Source organism: Tenrec ecaudatus, chromosome 9 (genome assembly GCF_050624435.1).
Source record: "Tenrec ecaudatus isolate mTenEca1 chromosome 9, mTenEca1.hap1, whole genome shotgun sequence".
NCBI lineage: Eukaryota > Metazoa > Chordata > Mammalia > Afrosoricida > Tenrecidae > Tenrec > Tenrec ecaudatus.
This window is the reverse complement of record NC_134538.1, coordinates 34,748,025-34,763,379: the sequence shown is the minus strand read 5'-3', so window position 1 is coordinate 34,763,379 and position 15,355 is coordinate 34,748,025. Positions and strand designations below refer to the sequence as shown.

Here is a 15,355-nt window from a genome sequence, read left to right as displayed (position 1 = left end):
CTTTTATTTCTCCCTCTTCTTTTTTTTAAATACTTTTATAGGGGGCTCTTAGATCTCTTATCACAATCCATACATTCATCCAGCGTGTCAAACACATTTGCATATATGCCACCATCATCATTTTCAAAGCATTCTCTTCCCACTTGAGCCCCTGATATCAATCCCCCCCATTTATTCCCTCTCCCTACCCGACCCACACTCCCTCACGAACCCTTGATAAGTTACGGATTATTATTTTCATATCTTACATTGTCCTCCATAGCCCCTCATCTACTTTTCTGTTATTCATCCCCCTGGGAGGGGGTTCTAGATTGATCCTTGTGATCAATTCCCCCTTTCTCCCCCCACCCTCCCCTAATCCTCTTGGTATCTCTGCTCTCCTTGTTTGTCCTGAGGGGTTTATCTGTCCTGGATTCCCTGTGTTTCAGGCTCGTATCTGTAGCAGTGTGCATTCTCTGGTCTAATCTGATTTGTAAAGTAGAATTGAGGTCATGATAGTGGGAGGAAGGAAGCATTAAAGAGACAGAGGAAAGTTTGTATTTCATCCGTGCTGTACTGGCTCATGTCTTCCCTGGGACCTCTCTGTGAGGGGATGGCCAGGTGCTTTGCATTTCCTAGCTAATGTCTCTTTCCCCAGAAAGGGGCCTTCCACGGTGGTCCTTGTTCTTCCTGCCCTCCGCCCAAGCTTTCTGCAGGCCAGTGGGGCGCCCCCAGGGCAGACCCCTCCAGGCAACCTTGAAGCTTTTCGTGTACCTAACTTCTCCTGTGCTGCTGCGGTTTAATTTGTTTTCTTCTTACTCCACATCTTCATTACAAAAGCTCCTTCTTTTCAGCCATCTTTCAGTCATATCTTCCCAAGTGACTTCTCAGTTTCAGTTCACCCAATCCTCCCCCTGCCAAGAAGAAAGGCTGCGGGGAGGAAGGAGGAGAGGAGACAGGAGAGCGAGGGAGCAGCTTCATCAGCTAACACTCCCTTGAAATCACAGTGGTGAGCCCTGTGCGGTAGGAGTGTGAGTGATCTTATTTTATTGTGTTCTCTGTTTTTGGGGATTTTACCACTTGTTGTCAGTGAAGATATGCGCTTGGTCAGTGTCCCTAGAAAAAAAGAGTGCAGCAAAAGTTTGTTTCTTCGCACTTGACTGGAGGAGCATTCCCGGGAAAGCGAAAGTGCGTGTAGAAATCCAGACCCATTGCCATCAGTTGGAGGCTGTGGCAGGGAAGGTTGGGTGGAAATGGAAAGCTAATAACGGTGAGTGCCAGAATGAAGACAATGCACCTCCCCCCAAACTATCATGATCCCAGTTCTACCTTACAAATCCGGCCAGACCAGAGCATGTACACTGGTACAGATAGCAACTGAAAACACAGGGAATCCAGGGCACTCTGGACCCCTCAGGATCAGTGGTGAGAGTGGCGATACCAGGAGGGTGGAGCGAAGGTGGGATAGAAAGGGGGAACTGATTACAAGGATCTACATATAACCTCCTCCCTGGGGGATAGAAAACAGAAAAATGGGTGAAGGGCGATGTTGGACAATGTAAGATATGACAAAATAATAAATTATCAAGGGTTCATGAGGGAGTGGGGAGCTGGGAGGGAGGAGGAAAAATTAGGAGCTGATGCCAGGGGCTTAAGTGGAGAGCAAATATTTTGAGAATGATGAGGTCACCGAATGTACAAATGTGCTTTAAACAATGGATGTATGGATTATGATGAGCTGTATGGGCCCCAAATAAAATGATTTTTAAATGAAGAAAATGTTCTAGAACTGACTGTAGTGATGATTGTACAACTCTTCTTGATATGAGTAAATTATTGAATTGTGTGATTTTTTAATTATTTGCCAATAAAACTGTTTAAAAAATTGATCGGCTCATAGAGACCCCAGAGAATAGCCTAGCACTTCCCCACAGGGCTTTCCAGACAACCATATTTACAAAAGCAAACAGCACATCATTCTCCTACAGCGTAGCTGCACCGCCAGGGCCCCATAAACATATCCCAAATGGTGTGAGCTGTTCCCAGCTTCACCAGAAAACGTGCCTGATTACTCGCACACTTTCCTCACTCTTAACTGCTTCTCACCCGAGAAATTTGCAACGCTGGCTGCCACGCACTGCCAGAAACCCCTCACCTTCATTACAAGTTTGATTTTGAATTAATTTTTGGTCGTGGCATATTCAGAAGCCTTTTACTCTCGCCAAATTGTTCACAACCCCGCATCCAGTTAGGGGATCCCCAGATGGGGTTGCAGCCCACAGCTTAAGAAGCTTTGACTTGGAACATATCCAGAATGGCCACCGGGAACGATGTCACTTGCTGGTGCCTTTGTCTCTCCTGTTGGCTTGCTAACTGCCCCACAGGTGCAGCTCATGCTACCCAGCTCCTTGGGCAGCCCCTGGAGAAGCCCGGGCGTCTTCCATGCGTGGGCCCATGTGGTGCCCAAGGGAAGCCAGCCCTCCTTCTCTCCCTGCCATGCACAGGGACCCTCGGCCTGCAGAGCTGACAGTGGGAGCAGAAGCAGGAGCCAGGGCTTTGTGAGCACACTCGTAGCCTGAGCTATTTCCAGGGTTGCTCCAGCCAGGAAACAAGGCACACAGCCAAAGCCCACTGATCACATTTACTTCTATCTAAAACAGGTCATTACACTGGAGATCCCCTCATAGAGGAGTTTAGGAGAGGAGATGGGTCCGTCAGGCTGCGATGTAGTCTGATGAAGAACACAGCTTTCCCCTAGATCCTGGATGCTTCCTTCCCCCAACTACCATGATCCGAATGCTACCTTGCAGGACTGGATAGGGCAGAGGTTGTACACTGGTGCATATGGGAGCTGGAGGCAGAGGGACTCCAGGGTGGACGATACCTTCAGGACCAGGGGTGTGAGGGGCGAGGCTGGGAGAGTGGAGGGTGAGTGGGTTGGAAAGGGGGAACTGATTACAAGGATCCACATGTGACCTCTTCCCTAGGAGATGGACGGCAGAGAAGGGGGGAAGGGAGACTCCATATAGGGCAAGATATGACAAAATAACAATCTATAAATTATCAAGGGCTCATGAGGGAGGGGGGAGCAGGAGGGAGGGGAAAAAAGAGAGGACCTGATGCAAAGGGCTTAAGTGGAGAGCAAATGCTTTGAGAATGATTGGGGCAGGGAATGTACGGATGTGCTTTATACAATTGATGTATGTATATGTATGGATTGTGATGAGAGTTGTATGAGTCCCTAATAAAATGTAAAAAAAAAAAAAAGAAAATGATTAGGGCAAAGAATGTACAGATGTGCTTTATACAACTGATATATGTATAGGTATGGATTGTGATAAGAGTTGTATGAGCCCCTAATAAAATGATTTTTAAAAAACAGGCCATTAAATTTAAATGTATCGATCCCTTTAGTCTTTTCTTATTGTTGGTCTGTTCCAACTCCTTTACATCCCAGGTCCAAACTAGACACAGTGCTTTGAGACAGAGGTTGTAAACCGCAAAGCCCACAGGGGCCAGACCAGTAGCATCAATAGCGACACGCGCTCAGAGGCAGCCATGCCAAGTGCAAGGGCTGTGGCATGTGGATTCGTTCATAGCTGCTCGGCTCCAGCCTAGCACTGTCACAGCTCATGTCTACTCTCCAAAGATTTTAAATTGAAAATCAAGACTGGTCTAGATTATCTTTTATTTTATGGTTGAGATCAAATAAAAGTGCCTGGTTCAAATATTTTGGATCAAATAAAGCACGTCAGTTGACACTAGATTTTTATCTAGCTGACCATCAACCTGTGACATTTGTTTTTAAAAGGACACTGTCAAACATAGAATAACTTCACTTGTCCAGGCTTTGCATTGCCCCTAAATACTATTTCATACTTACTAAGCATGTTGCATGTACATAACATTATTCAATGTAATGCATGGATATCCTTCTTAATTTTCAGTACACTATTATTCTATATTGATCACATTGCTCATGTCAGGTCATCTTGGCTCAAAGCAGAGAATACCAGAAAGATGCTTACTTGCATTCCATTGACTATGAAAAGGCATTTGACTTCATGGATCATAATAAGCTGCGGAAAACCTTGAAAACAATGGGAATTCTAAAACACTTCATTGGGCTCATGTGGAACTTGTACGTGGATCAAGAGGCAGTGTGAAAACAGGTCAAGGGGATATTACATGGTTTAAAATCAGGACAGTTGTGCAGCGGGGTTGCCTCTTCTCACCGTACTTGTTCAATCTACATGCTGAGCAAATATCCGGAGAGCTGACCTTTATGAAGAAGAGTGCAGCATCACAATTGGGGGAAGGCTTACTAAGAACCTGGATAAGCAGATGACACACGTTTACTTGCTGAAAGTGAGGAGGAACTGAAGCACTTGCTGATGAAGATCAAGGATTGCAGCCTTCAGTATGGATTGCAACTCAGTGTAAAGAAGGCCAAAATCCTCACAACTGTACCAGGAGGTGACATCTTGATAAATGGAGTAAAGGTTGAAATTGTCAAGGATTTTGTCTTACTTGGAACAACAATAAATGCTCGTGGAAGCAGCAGCAAGAGATAAATGCGATGTATTACAGTAGTTAAATCAGCTGCACAAAACCTTGCTACAGTACTGAAGAGCAAGGATGTTTCTTTAAGGACTAAGGTGCCTGACCCAAGCCATGGTACCCTCCACTGCATCATATGCATGTGGAAGTTGGACACTGAATAAGGAAGGACTAAGAAGAATAGATGAACTTGAATTGTGGTGCTAGAAACTAATATTGAAAGCACTATGGCCAAAAAAAGGTAAAACGGGCCTGTCTTAGAAATAAGGCCAGAGTGCTCATTAGAAGCAAGGATAGCAGGACTTCATCTTACATATTTTGGACATATTATCAGGAGAGACCAGGCTCTAGAGAAGGACATCATGTTGAGTGACGTGGAGGGATGGCAAAAAAGAGCAAGGTCCTCAAGGAAAGGTATTGTCACAGTAGTTGTCTCAATGCGCTCAGGCGTAGGATCAATTGTGAGGACAGTACAGGGCCATGCAGCATTTAATTCTGTTTTGAATAGGGTCACTATGGGTAGGAGCCAATTCAATGGCACCTCCCAACAATAACAACACTATCACCCTCACTAGACTACTTGTCTGTCAGTTGGTTTTACTGAGCTGTAAATTAACCAAAAAGTGTCCCTACCCATAATGTGCACAGAAATCCAATCTCTAGATATACTATCTTTTTTAAGAAAGAAAGAAAATAACTTTGTTGAGAAGCCCTGAGCAAGGATCCAAGAAGATTCCTAGGCTCTTTAAATACCTAGATATTTTCAGAATTACAGGGAAACAGAGAGGTAATTTATACATATTCACAAAAAATGGTGAGGTAAGACAAGGGATTGGGTGAATTTATGTGCGCTTCCATTTGTTAAAGAGCTATGTAATTTTTAACTTACTGTGCAGGTATTCAGAAAGCACTGGGGTTTGGGCTCCAGGAAACCAGGAAGTATGCCTGAAGGGTTTAATAAATCTGACATTAATCCAAGTTGCAATCAAGATATGTTGGTAATTATTGATTATTGGAATGTAAATGTGGCAAGCAAAGATGAAGGATAACTCAAAACTCACTTCTATCTAGTCAATGCCAACTCATAGTAACCCTTAGGATAGGGTAGAGTTCTCCTTGTGGGTTTCTGAAATTATAACTCTTTCTACAAGAAGAGAAAGGCCTAAAGCTGCTGTTTGGGACAGCTAGTGGTTTTGAACTGCTAACCTTGTGGACTGCACCCCAACACATAACCACTACACCACCAAGTCTGGTTTAAAAATAAGGCCTTGATGATAGAAATTATGCCAGAGAGCACATGATAAAACTTTATAAGATCAATCACTTATTCACTGCGATTACTTTTGTTCAACAACATAAATGACAGCTATGCATGCGGGTTCTTCCAGATGGAATAAACAAGAATCAAGTAGACTACATCTGTGGAAAGAGACAATGGAAGGGCTCAATATCATCTGTCTGAATAAAATCAGGGGCCAACTACATCAAACTTATTCCTGAAACAGTCTCTAAATTTAGGTTGGAACTTCCATATGGACAATTCATGGAAGTTTACACTGAACTTAAACAAAATCAAAACAAGTCAGGAAAGCCAAATTATAGTATTGAATCCATTCTATTTAAATCAAAGACTATTTCAAGAATGGATTCAACACATTGGATACTAATGACAGAAGACCACACAACTTGTGAGATGGCATCAAGGCCATCACACATACAGAACTGGAAAAGTCATTAAAAAGAAAGAAAAGATCAAAGCAGATGTCAGAAGAATCTCTGAAACTTGCTTTAGAACAAAAGAAGCAAAAGCGGTAGGAGAAATGATGAAGCAAAAGAACTGAACAACCACATGGCCAGCCCCACTATGAGATATGATGTCCCTCACTGACCCATGGCCCTGCAGGGGATAGCATTGGAGACACAGTGTGGGAATTGTGCCAAAACTGATCCCACCACACCGAGACAAAGCACTGGGGGAGTGCAGCAGAACAACAAGGGAATGGAGCGACAAGGTCCCCAGGGAATGCTGAAAATGGACTTTGGGGCCAGGGCATGGTGCCCCAACAGACTGGACTGGAGAACACTCCTAAAGGCCAACAAGCAATCCTTGAACTAACTACAAGCTTTTCTTTCTTGATGTCTTTTGTTTTGTTCTTTGTCAGTGGTTTGTTGTTGTTGTTTTGTTGTATACTGTTGCTTGGCTTTCCTCTGTCTTTCCTCTGTTTCTGTGCATGTTATTATCTCCACAGGTCTGTCTAAATAAGATAGGCAGGATGAAGTATCAGGAGGAAAAACAACAGGACCGACAGTTCCGGGGGGACTTGGGATAGGGGGACGTGGGAGTAAGGAAGTGGGGTTAACAAACCCAGGGACAAGGGAACAACAAAGGGTCCAAATTGGTGGTGAGGTGGGAGGGGGAGGCCTGGTAAGGAATGATCAAGGGTAAGGCAACGAAGAGATATAGCTATAACCCAGGTGGAGATGGAGCATGATAGTGGGGCAGGAGGAAAGTCAAGGGAAGTAGAGGAAAGAGCTTGGAGGCAAAGGGCATTTATAGAGGTCTAGACAAAGATATGTACATATGCAAATATATATATGAGGGTGGGGAAATAGATCTATGTGCCTATATTTATAGGTTTAGTATTAAAGTGGTGGAAGGACCTTGGGCCTCTACTCAAGCATCCCTCAATGCATGAATACTTTCTTCTATTAAATTGGCATTCTATGATGCTCACCCTCCCGACACAACCACTGAAGCCAAAGCAAGTGAACAAGCAAATGTGGTGAAGAAAGCTGATGGTGCCTGGCTATCAAAAGAGATAGCGTCTGGGGTCTTAAAGGCTTGAAGGTAAACAAGCGGCCATCTAGCTCAGAAGCAACAAAGCCCACATGGAAGAAGCACACCAGCCTGTGCAATCACGAGGTGTGGAAGGGATCAGGTATAAGGCATCATCAGAAAAAAAAAAATCTTACCACAGTGAATGAAGGAGGAAGCGCAGAGTGGAGGCCCAAAGCCCATTTGTCAGTCACTGGATATCACCTCACAGAAGGGTCTAGGGGAGGAGATGAGGCAGTCAGGGTGCGATGTAGCACTGATGAAGAATACAGCTTTCCTCCAGTTCCTAAATGCTTCCTCACCCCCAACTACCATGATCCGAATTCTACCTTGCAAGTCTGGATAGAGCAGAGGTTGTACACTGGTGCAGATAGGAGCTGGAGGCACAGGGAATCCAGAGCGGATGATCCCTTCAAGACCAGGGGTGTGAGTGGCAATACGGGGAGGGTAGAGGGTGAGTGGGTTGGAAAGAGGGAACCGATTACAAGGATCTACATGTGACCTCCTCCCTGGGGGACGGACAACAGAAAAGGGGGTGAAGGGAGACGTCGAACAGGGCAAGATATGACAAAATAATAATTTATAAATTATCAAGGGCTCATGAGGGAGGGGGGAGCAGGGAAGGAGGGTCAAAAAGAGGACTTGATGCAAAGGGCTTAAGTGGAGAGCAAATGGTTTGAAAATGATTAGGGCAAAGAATGTACAGATGTGCTTTATACAATTGATGTATGTGTGGATTGTGATAAGAGCCTTATGAGCCCCAATAAAAAGATTTTTTTAAAAAAGATTAGACCTTTGCTTGAGTTTAGGGTTAGGGTTACTGGTAGCTTTAGGTTTAAGGGTAATGGTAGGGCTCGGTTTAGACCTAGGGTTATGATGAGTGTTAGGGACATTTAAGTTTTGAATCCACACAGGTGAACTTGTGTGGGAAACAGAACCTGGGAAAGAGTGCATTCGGACAAATTCTCAACATTCATATGTTAAGGGGTCTTCGAGGCCAGGGCTTCTGAGAAGGGAACCTTCACAATCGTAAACTGGAGATATGTTCCAATAACATTCTCCTAAAAAGTAAGTCATTCCCCTCAATGTCCTCCCATAATAATGCCAAATTTAAGGAGATGTTTGCAAACACATGGTCACTTACTAGGTGCTTGCAGGTCAACTGCTTGAAGGCTATCTGCCTGAAGGGTGTCTGTCATCAAGAGCAATCAGACCCTATTGTCTGCCCCACCCTAAGTACAGCCCACTCCCTTCTGATAAGGATCATAGATGATTCCCCTGGAGGAGAACTCAAAGACACCTAAGGTCAAGCCAGCTCAGAGACGACCAAGTTTAGGCTGCCACCTTGACTACAGTCCATCCATCTTGTTACATATGTACCGTCTATGTATCTTCCTGTCACATGTATACCTCTAGTCCCTCCCTTTCCTATTGTGTGTATACATCTAGCTCATCCCCATCCCCATTACGTGTATGTCTCCAGTACAATCCCTTCCTGCTATGGATGTGTTTACCATGGTTTGCATGCCGGAGATTATAAAAACTCATGTGATCACATTACACTCTCTCTAAGAACCAGGACCTACAAATCAAGCCTGTCTCCTCTGAAATGTAGGGTTCCTATGTAATGGCAGCTCTGTAACACAAGATCCATGTTAAACCAAAATTTTATTTACCCCAGTGTGTTAGGCAGGGATCTCTAGAGAAACAAAATCAGGACACTTGTGATTAGATAGATAGATAGATAGATAGATAGATAGATAGATAGATAGATAGATAGATAGATCGATCTATGTAGTGAGAGGGAGTATAACAGCTAGTTAGCCCACACAGCAGTACAGAGGGCTCAGTTCAACTCACTTTCTTTGAACAGTTAATATACTGATAGCCCTACAATTCACAAGGGCTGCAGGTCCAAGGTCAAGGAAGCAAACAGCGGCATCTGCTCTCAGGCAAGACAGGTAGAGTTTGCCCACTGACAGCAGACAGTAGGGTGGGGCCGCCACAGGTAGTAGCGTGGGAACATGGTGAAGCAGGCCCCAATGGGGTCTCAAGCTCCAGGAATTTCTGAACAGCAACACCACCAGTAGAATGGCAAAGCTGGTCTCGAAGGAGCCTCAAGTTCTAGCAATGCACAGCCAGGCGACAGACACAATCCACAGGTTGGCTCAGCCCACAGGTAGTGCAGCACATGGTTGAGGCAAAGGATTAGCCCAAGCAACAGCATGCTGGTCCAATAACCAGGGAGAAAGAGAAACGGGAGGCCAGCCTTGGAAAGTATTTATCTCGGTCGCCCTCCAATCAAGCTGTGACCTGATTAAACTCTGTCCACATGTTCCTACAGAGGCCTAGTCTGCACAATAAACCTAACTATCACACTCAGTTTGTGCCCGTCATTCTATGATTTGTGTCTGACTGAAGAGCTATCCCACCAGCATGTGTATATATGTTATATACACAAAGGGACAAGGAGGCTAACATTTAGAGAGACACCCCCATGACTATCTCCCGCAGTCTCCTTTCCCACATATGTGAAAATAAAATTTAGAATCTTTCGAATCCACCTGTTTCTGTAACCTGGCAACAGTGACAGTGCAATATGGGGCCTCTCTGTTACCACCGTGCAACACAAGGAATTTAAGGATGTAGCTTAAAGGGTGTCTGAAGATAAAGGAAAAAAAGAATTTTGGAAAGTGTGAGGGAATGAAAATTCCCTGATCCTTTCAGAGAATTACATCCTGTTAACTTACAGACAACAGAATATTCTGGAGCCCAAGACAGGTAAAGAGCAATGAAGGGCTGACACAAGAGAACTTTGGGCTTAGACATACTTTGCTTTCCTTTTACATTTTCCTCACACCGCTGAGATCAGGTTTTCTCCATCACAGACTAACAGGCAGATAAATTCAAAATAATTACTCTACAGTGGCCTCAGAAGAAACCAGGGAGATTGACTTCAGTCCCTCTCTATTTATAATGGCAAGGATCACTCACATGCAACTTATTCTTCAGGCACTAGGGTACAAATCCACCTGCAGTGTCTCTGGGTTCTCCATCACCAGTAGTCACTGCTGGCCCTGCATCTGCCACTTTTGGGAAGGGACTTCAGTGGGTGGGACTCATATGCTATGATGGTAATACAAATTATAACCTGCCCTTCAAAAACCAACTCTCCATCACTACAGACACATCAAATACTCAGTTATTCCTGAAGCTGAGCTCCATGACTGCTGAGGACATGGTCATGTGTTACTGTGCAAGGTACATAGTGAGAGGAAGTCTGAGAGCCAGACACCAACCCACCCTGCAGGGAGGATGGCTGGGCAGCAAGGGGTGCACAGGACCACCCAGGATTTAGATACTGAAGCAGGTGCAGATGGCTTCAGAGCAGGTTTCATTTTGTGGTTTCTGATTCATATATATCTCACAGCTTCCCTAAGGTAGTTCTATTTTCTTAATTCTGTTTACTCCTGATATCTGGGAATTCAAAAGTTGTATTATAATAGGAAAAACTTTTCTGTCTTACAGCAGTCAAAGGAATGCAACCGGAAATGCTGGTGTGTTGTTGTTGTTGTGGTTTTTCTCCTGCAGGGGTGCAGCCAATTTACCCTCTCCAAGTCAAAGGAAGAAAGGAAAGTTTTGATTTCAAATGTATCCCAGTGAGGAAACCACAGCAGTCCAAAATAGAATGTCTTTGTGGTATTATGCTTGAAATCAGAATACAGAGAGAATATAAGAGGGTATGCAAAAACAAAACAAAAAATTATTTTCAAACTCTGTATTTAAATTTTTTAACAAAACAAGCTTACACTTAATACATTTGTCAAATCTGCAATTCCATTCTTGGAAACATTTTTCAAACTCAACTGTTTAGATGGCTAACAGCACCTCCCTCGTTTTTCTCTTCATGTCTACGTTCATCAAGTCACTGGCTTTTCATGTTCGTCTTCATTCATGGAAACAAAAAGAAGTCACACAGAGCAAGGTCAGGTGATTAAGGTCCGTGGGGCAAGAGAGGCATGCTGGCTTTTTCCACAAACTGGTGCACTGAGATAGCTACCTGAGCAGGTGCATTGTCATGGTTGCAAAACCAGCCCCCGTCTGTCACAAATCAGGACTTTTTTTGTTGCACTGTTACACAATCTTTTCCCCCATAGAAAGCTTAATTAACAGTCTGACCTGGTGGAATGAACTCCAAATGCACCAGGAGTCTACATTTTTGTCCGTTGGGGAAGGTGACAGGCCTTCCAAACAAGGTTTGTTATCAATGGACATTTCATCTTTTTTGAAATGAGAAAACCACTTGTACACTTCACACACACACCCATAGCGCTGTCCTTGTAAGCTGTGTTCAACATCACAACAGTTTCTGTGGCATTTTTCCTCAGCGGGGGGGGGGAGGGGATTTCAGAGCTGCATGCTGTTCTCTTAAATTGGCCATCACAAAAAAATGAAGTTCAAGTGAAACTGCTTTTAGAGAAAAAATTCACTGTGACCAGTGAGAACCTTCCCAGGTGAGGCCAGTGCCTGTACTAATTCAGAAGGAGTTGCTCACAGGAGCCAGAGGGAGGGGGTTGGGAGACGAGGGGGTTAATGGGATGTGTACTGTTGGTTTTTTCTTGGGGATACCCCTCATACATACTTTTGGCTTTGGAATTTACACTTTGAGGAGTCGCATGTAGATACTTTATATTGCCTGGGGTTTCAGGTCATTCACGTGAAACAACTGTTGCCCAGGAGAAAACATACAGAGCAAGAGGGTCCTGTGAGCCCTGGGCCAGTCTTGGGAAGTCTTCATTGACTAACTACGTAGCAGGGTCTACATTTTAATCACTCATAGTCTGGTAACTAAGAGAAAACTCCCAGTATTATGGACCCTTTTACTTGGCCATCCACGTGCAACCTGCCTACTTCTGAGCAATGTAGCAAGTTACAAAAGTTTCATAGAGACCCTAAGGAAGCGCCCTTAGGCTAACTGTATTTTATAAAGGAGGATTTTTGTTACAACGGGAATAAAAGGAAAGGTGTCTGTGAGAGGTTTTGAGAAGGTGAGGGGTTACGTTATGCTCAGCAGGTACTGAGAAGAAGTTACAGAGGCTGGCATCAAGACCCCTTCACTCAATAAACCTTAAATTCCTGCCTTTTAATAATATGGAATATGGGCAAAGCTCTTTGTCTTCTGTAATTTCTTCCTGCTGGATGCTTGGTGAAGATATGTATACTTTTCTGCAAGAAAAAAAAGGAAAACAATGAAACAAAATATACATACATATTAAAATGAGGCATCCTAGGAGCAGCAGGACCCATGGATCAATTAAGTCTTTTTTAATCCAGAAATTCCAAATGTATTTGATCAGACAATGTGTCCAGGGGTACATATTTTGAGAAAGTTTATTTTACACTTCACATTTTAAAATTTCACATGGTGGAATTAGATCAATGTGTTTCATTTTAGGCTGATTCCTCCCCACCCCCCACCCCCCGCCCCTTCTCTTCTATCTCAATAGAAGGAAATGTTTTCCAACATGGACCAGGCAGGGATTCTTTTTTCAGGATTTGTCACTTTCTCCCAGCCAGCTTGTTCTTGCACCCAGTCTCAGTAACTGCTATCTGGTCAACTCTGACTCGCCGCGACCCTGTAAGACAAGACTCTTTACGGGCATAGAAGGCTTCCTCTGTCTCCCTCGCAGTGACTGGCGATTTCAAACCTTTCTTCCTTTCTTTTTAAAAATCATTTTATTAGGGGTTCATACAACTCTTATCATAATCCATCTATATATCAGTTGTGTCAAGCACATCTGTACGTTCATTACCCTCATCATTCTCAAAACATTTGCTAAGCCCCTGGCATCAGCTCATTTTCCCCTCCCTGCCCATCCCCCCTCCCCCATGAACCCTTGATAATTTATAAATTATTATTTTGTCATGTCTTACACTGTCTGATGTCTCCCTTCACCCACTTTTCTGTTGTCCGTTCCCCAGGGAGAAGGTTATGTATACATCCGATAACAAGGGATATTCGGTCACCCAATTAGAGTTTTGTTGAAAGGATGTCATGCTGGGTGCTCTACAGGCCAGGAAGGTGTTCATCAAGCTTTACTGTTTCCTGTTCGTTTATAGGAATTAACATGCAGGTACACCCCTGTCCATCGTGTTCCTGTTCTTAGATGCTGTCCAGATGATTCTGACCCCTAGTGGCCCCTTGGGACAGAGTTGCCCCCTAGGGTTTTCTTGGCTCAAATCTTTATGGAAGCTGATTGCCGCTGGGTGGGCTCCAGCCAGCCCCCTTTTGGTTGGTAGCCAAACGCTTCACTACAGAGCCCCTCTTCTGGTAGAGAATTAAATTGTCATAGCGATTAGATCAGGGCCCCTCAGACAATTGGCACCTCCAGCTCCCTCTGCCTGCCTCTGATGGCTACCGACGGCGGTGGTTCATCCTATATCAGATCCCCTGGTCCAGCAAGAGCCCTGATGGCTGGTCCCCTTCCCCTCCCCCACTTCACCTGTTCCCGAGATGACAGCTGGCCTGGGATATTCCCTAGTGCTGCGATGTCCACACCCCCAAAGCCCCCAGGGAATTCTTGTGCTGTCACCTTGGTGCTTGCTACTCAGTGTGTCCACCCGGGAGTCCGTGAGGGTGCAGACCAAGTTCAGCTCTCCACTTACACAAGTCTCCCAGGTGACCTGCCCGGTCACCTGCTGTGAGATTGTCCTACCCCAGCTGGCCGAGGCATCAGTTCTTGAGCCACACCTGGTGGCCAGGGACAGTCTGGAGGCGAGGTGAGCCGCTGCTGCCGCTGTGTGGAGAGGCGCCTGGCCAGCAAATGTTTGTGGTGGCTAAGCCAGGATCAGAGAGGGACTCCTCTTTGCGCTGGTTGGCTTTGAACTTGCTGCTCTGTAAACTGTGCCTCATCTGACTGTGTGGGTGTTCTGACCCTGCCAACGACTTCCTTGGTTGATTGGGTCCCTCAGAGGGCTGTCCCTCCTGTGAGTCCCCACCCCCACTCAGCCTGAGTGCAAGCACCCTGGGGGCTGAGGGGGGGGGGAGGGTCGGGTGCCCTTGCCCGCCTTGTCTGTGTGTCCCCGTCCATCAGTGACTGTGCCAAGGCGGTAATAAACATCTGTCAGCCGGAAAAAAAATTGGGAGACTTAATGGAGAATCTTGTTCCCCACCCTGAATTCAAGATGCTGGGTGTGCGGACCATTCCTCAGATGTCTGAGAACCCACTGGCATACAGCACATTTACTTGGGCAGGCCTCCTCAAGCATTTGAGACAGATGCTCATTTCTAATGCAAACGTGGAAGAAGGTATCAACTGGCAAGTACGGCCACCTGTATCAGGACTGCCTCCTCTTGGCAAAACACCTTTCACCAGGGAGCTTCATTTGAACACTTCTATTGCTAACTTGGTCATCCTTCGTGGCAAAGATGTGCAAAGTGCAGATCTGGGGGGATTGAAAGATCCAGCCCTCTATACTTCCTGGTTAGCACCTGTTGATGCTTTTAATGTATGGAAAACTCAACGAGCCTTCAACAAGTATGAGAAGTCTGCCACATTGGTCAGCAACAGCCAGTTCGTAGTCAAGCCACTTGATCTGATTGTCGGCAAAGCGTGGAATGTGTTTGCTTCAAAAGCCTACATCCATCAATACACAAAATTTGGAATTGAAGAAGAGGACTTCTTGGACACTTTCTCTTTGTTAGAGCAGGTCATTTCCAGTCACTGTAACCTCTGATCTTGAACAAGAGTGTTTTGGGACTAAAATAATTATTGTTAATATCATTTCTGTAAGGGTTTCAACGTCTTATTTGTTAAAGTAACAGTGGAATGCTGGTTTCGTTGTGCACACTAGACCCAAAGGAAAGGAGGGACATCTTTATATTACAAAATAATGTTTTCAATGAAAACATCTTCTACTTACTTTTCATTTTTAGGGGAAAAATTGGTTCTTTTACAAAGAATATTAGAAACCCTTGCT

At 44.7% G+C, this 15,355-nt stretch overlaps 1 pseudogene; it reads left to right on the top strand.

Moving 5' to 3' along the window:
* The first annotated feature begins 10,598 nt into the window (after positions 1 to 10,598).
* LOC142457213 (tubulin delta chain pseudogene) lies at positions 10,599 to 15,128 on the top strand (annotated as a pseudogene).
* The last annotated feature ends 227 nt before the right edge of the window (positions 15,129 to 15,355 follow it).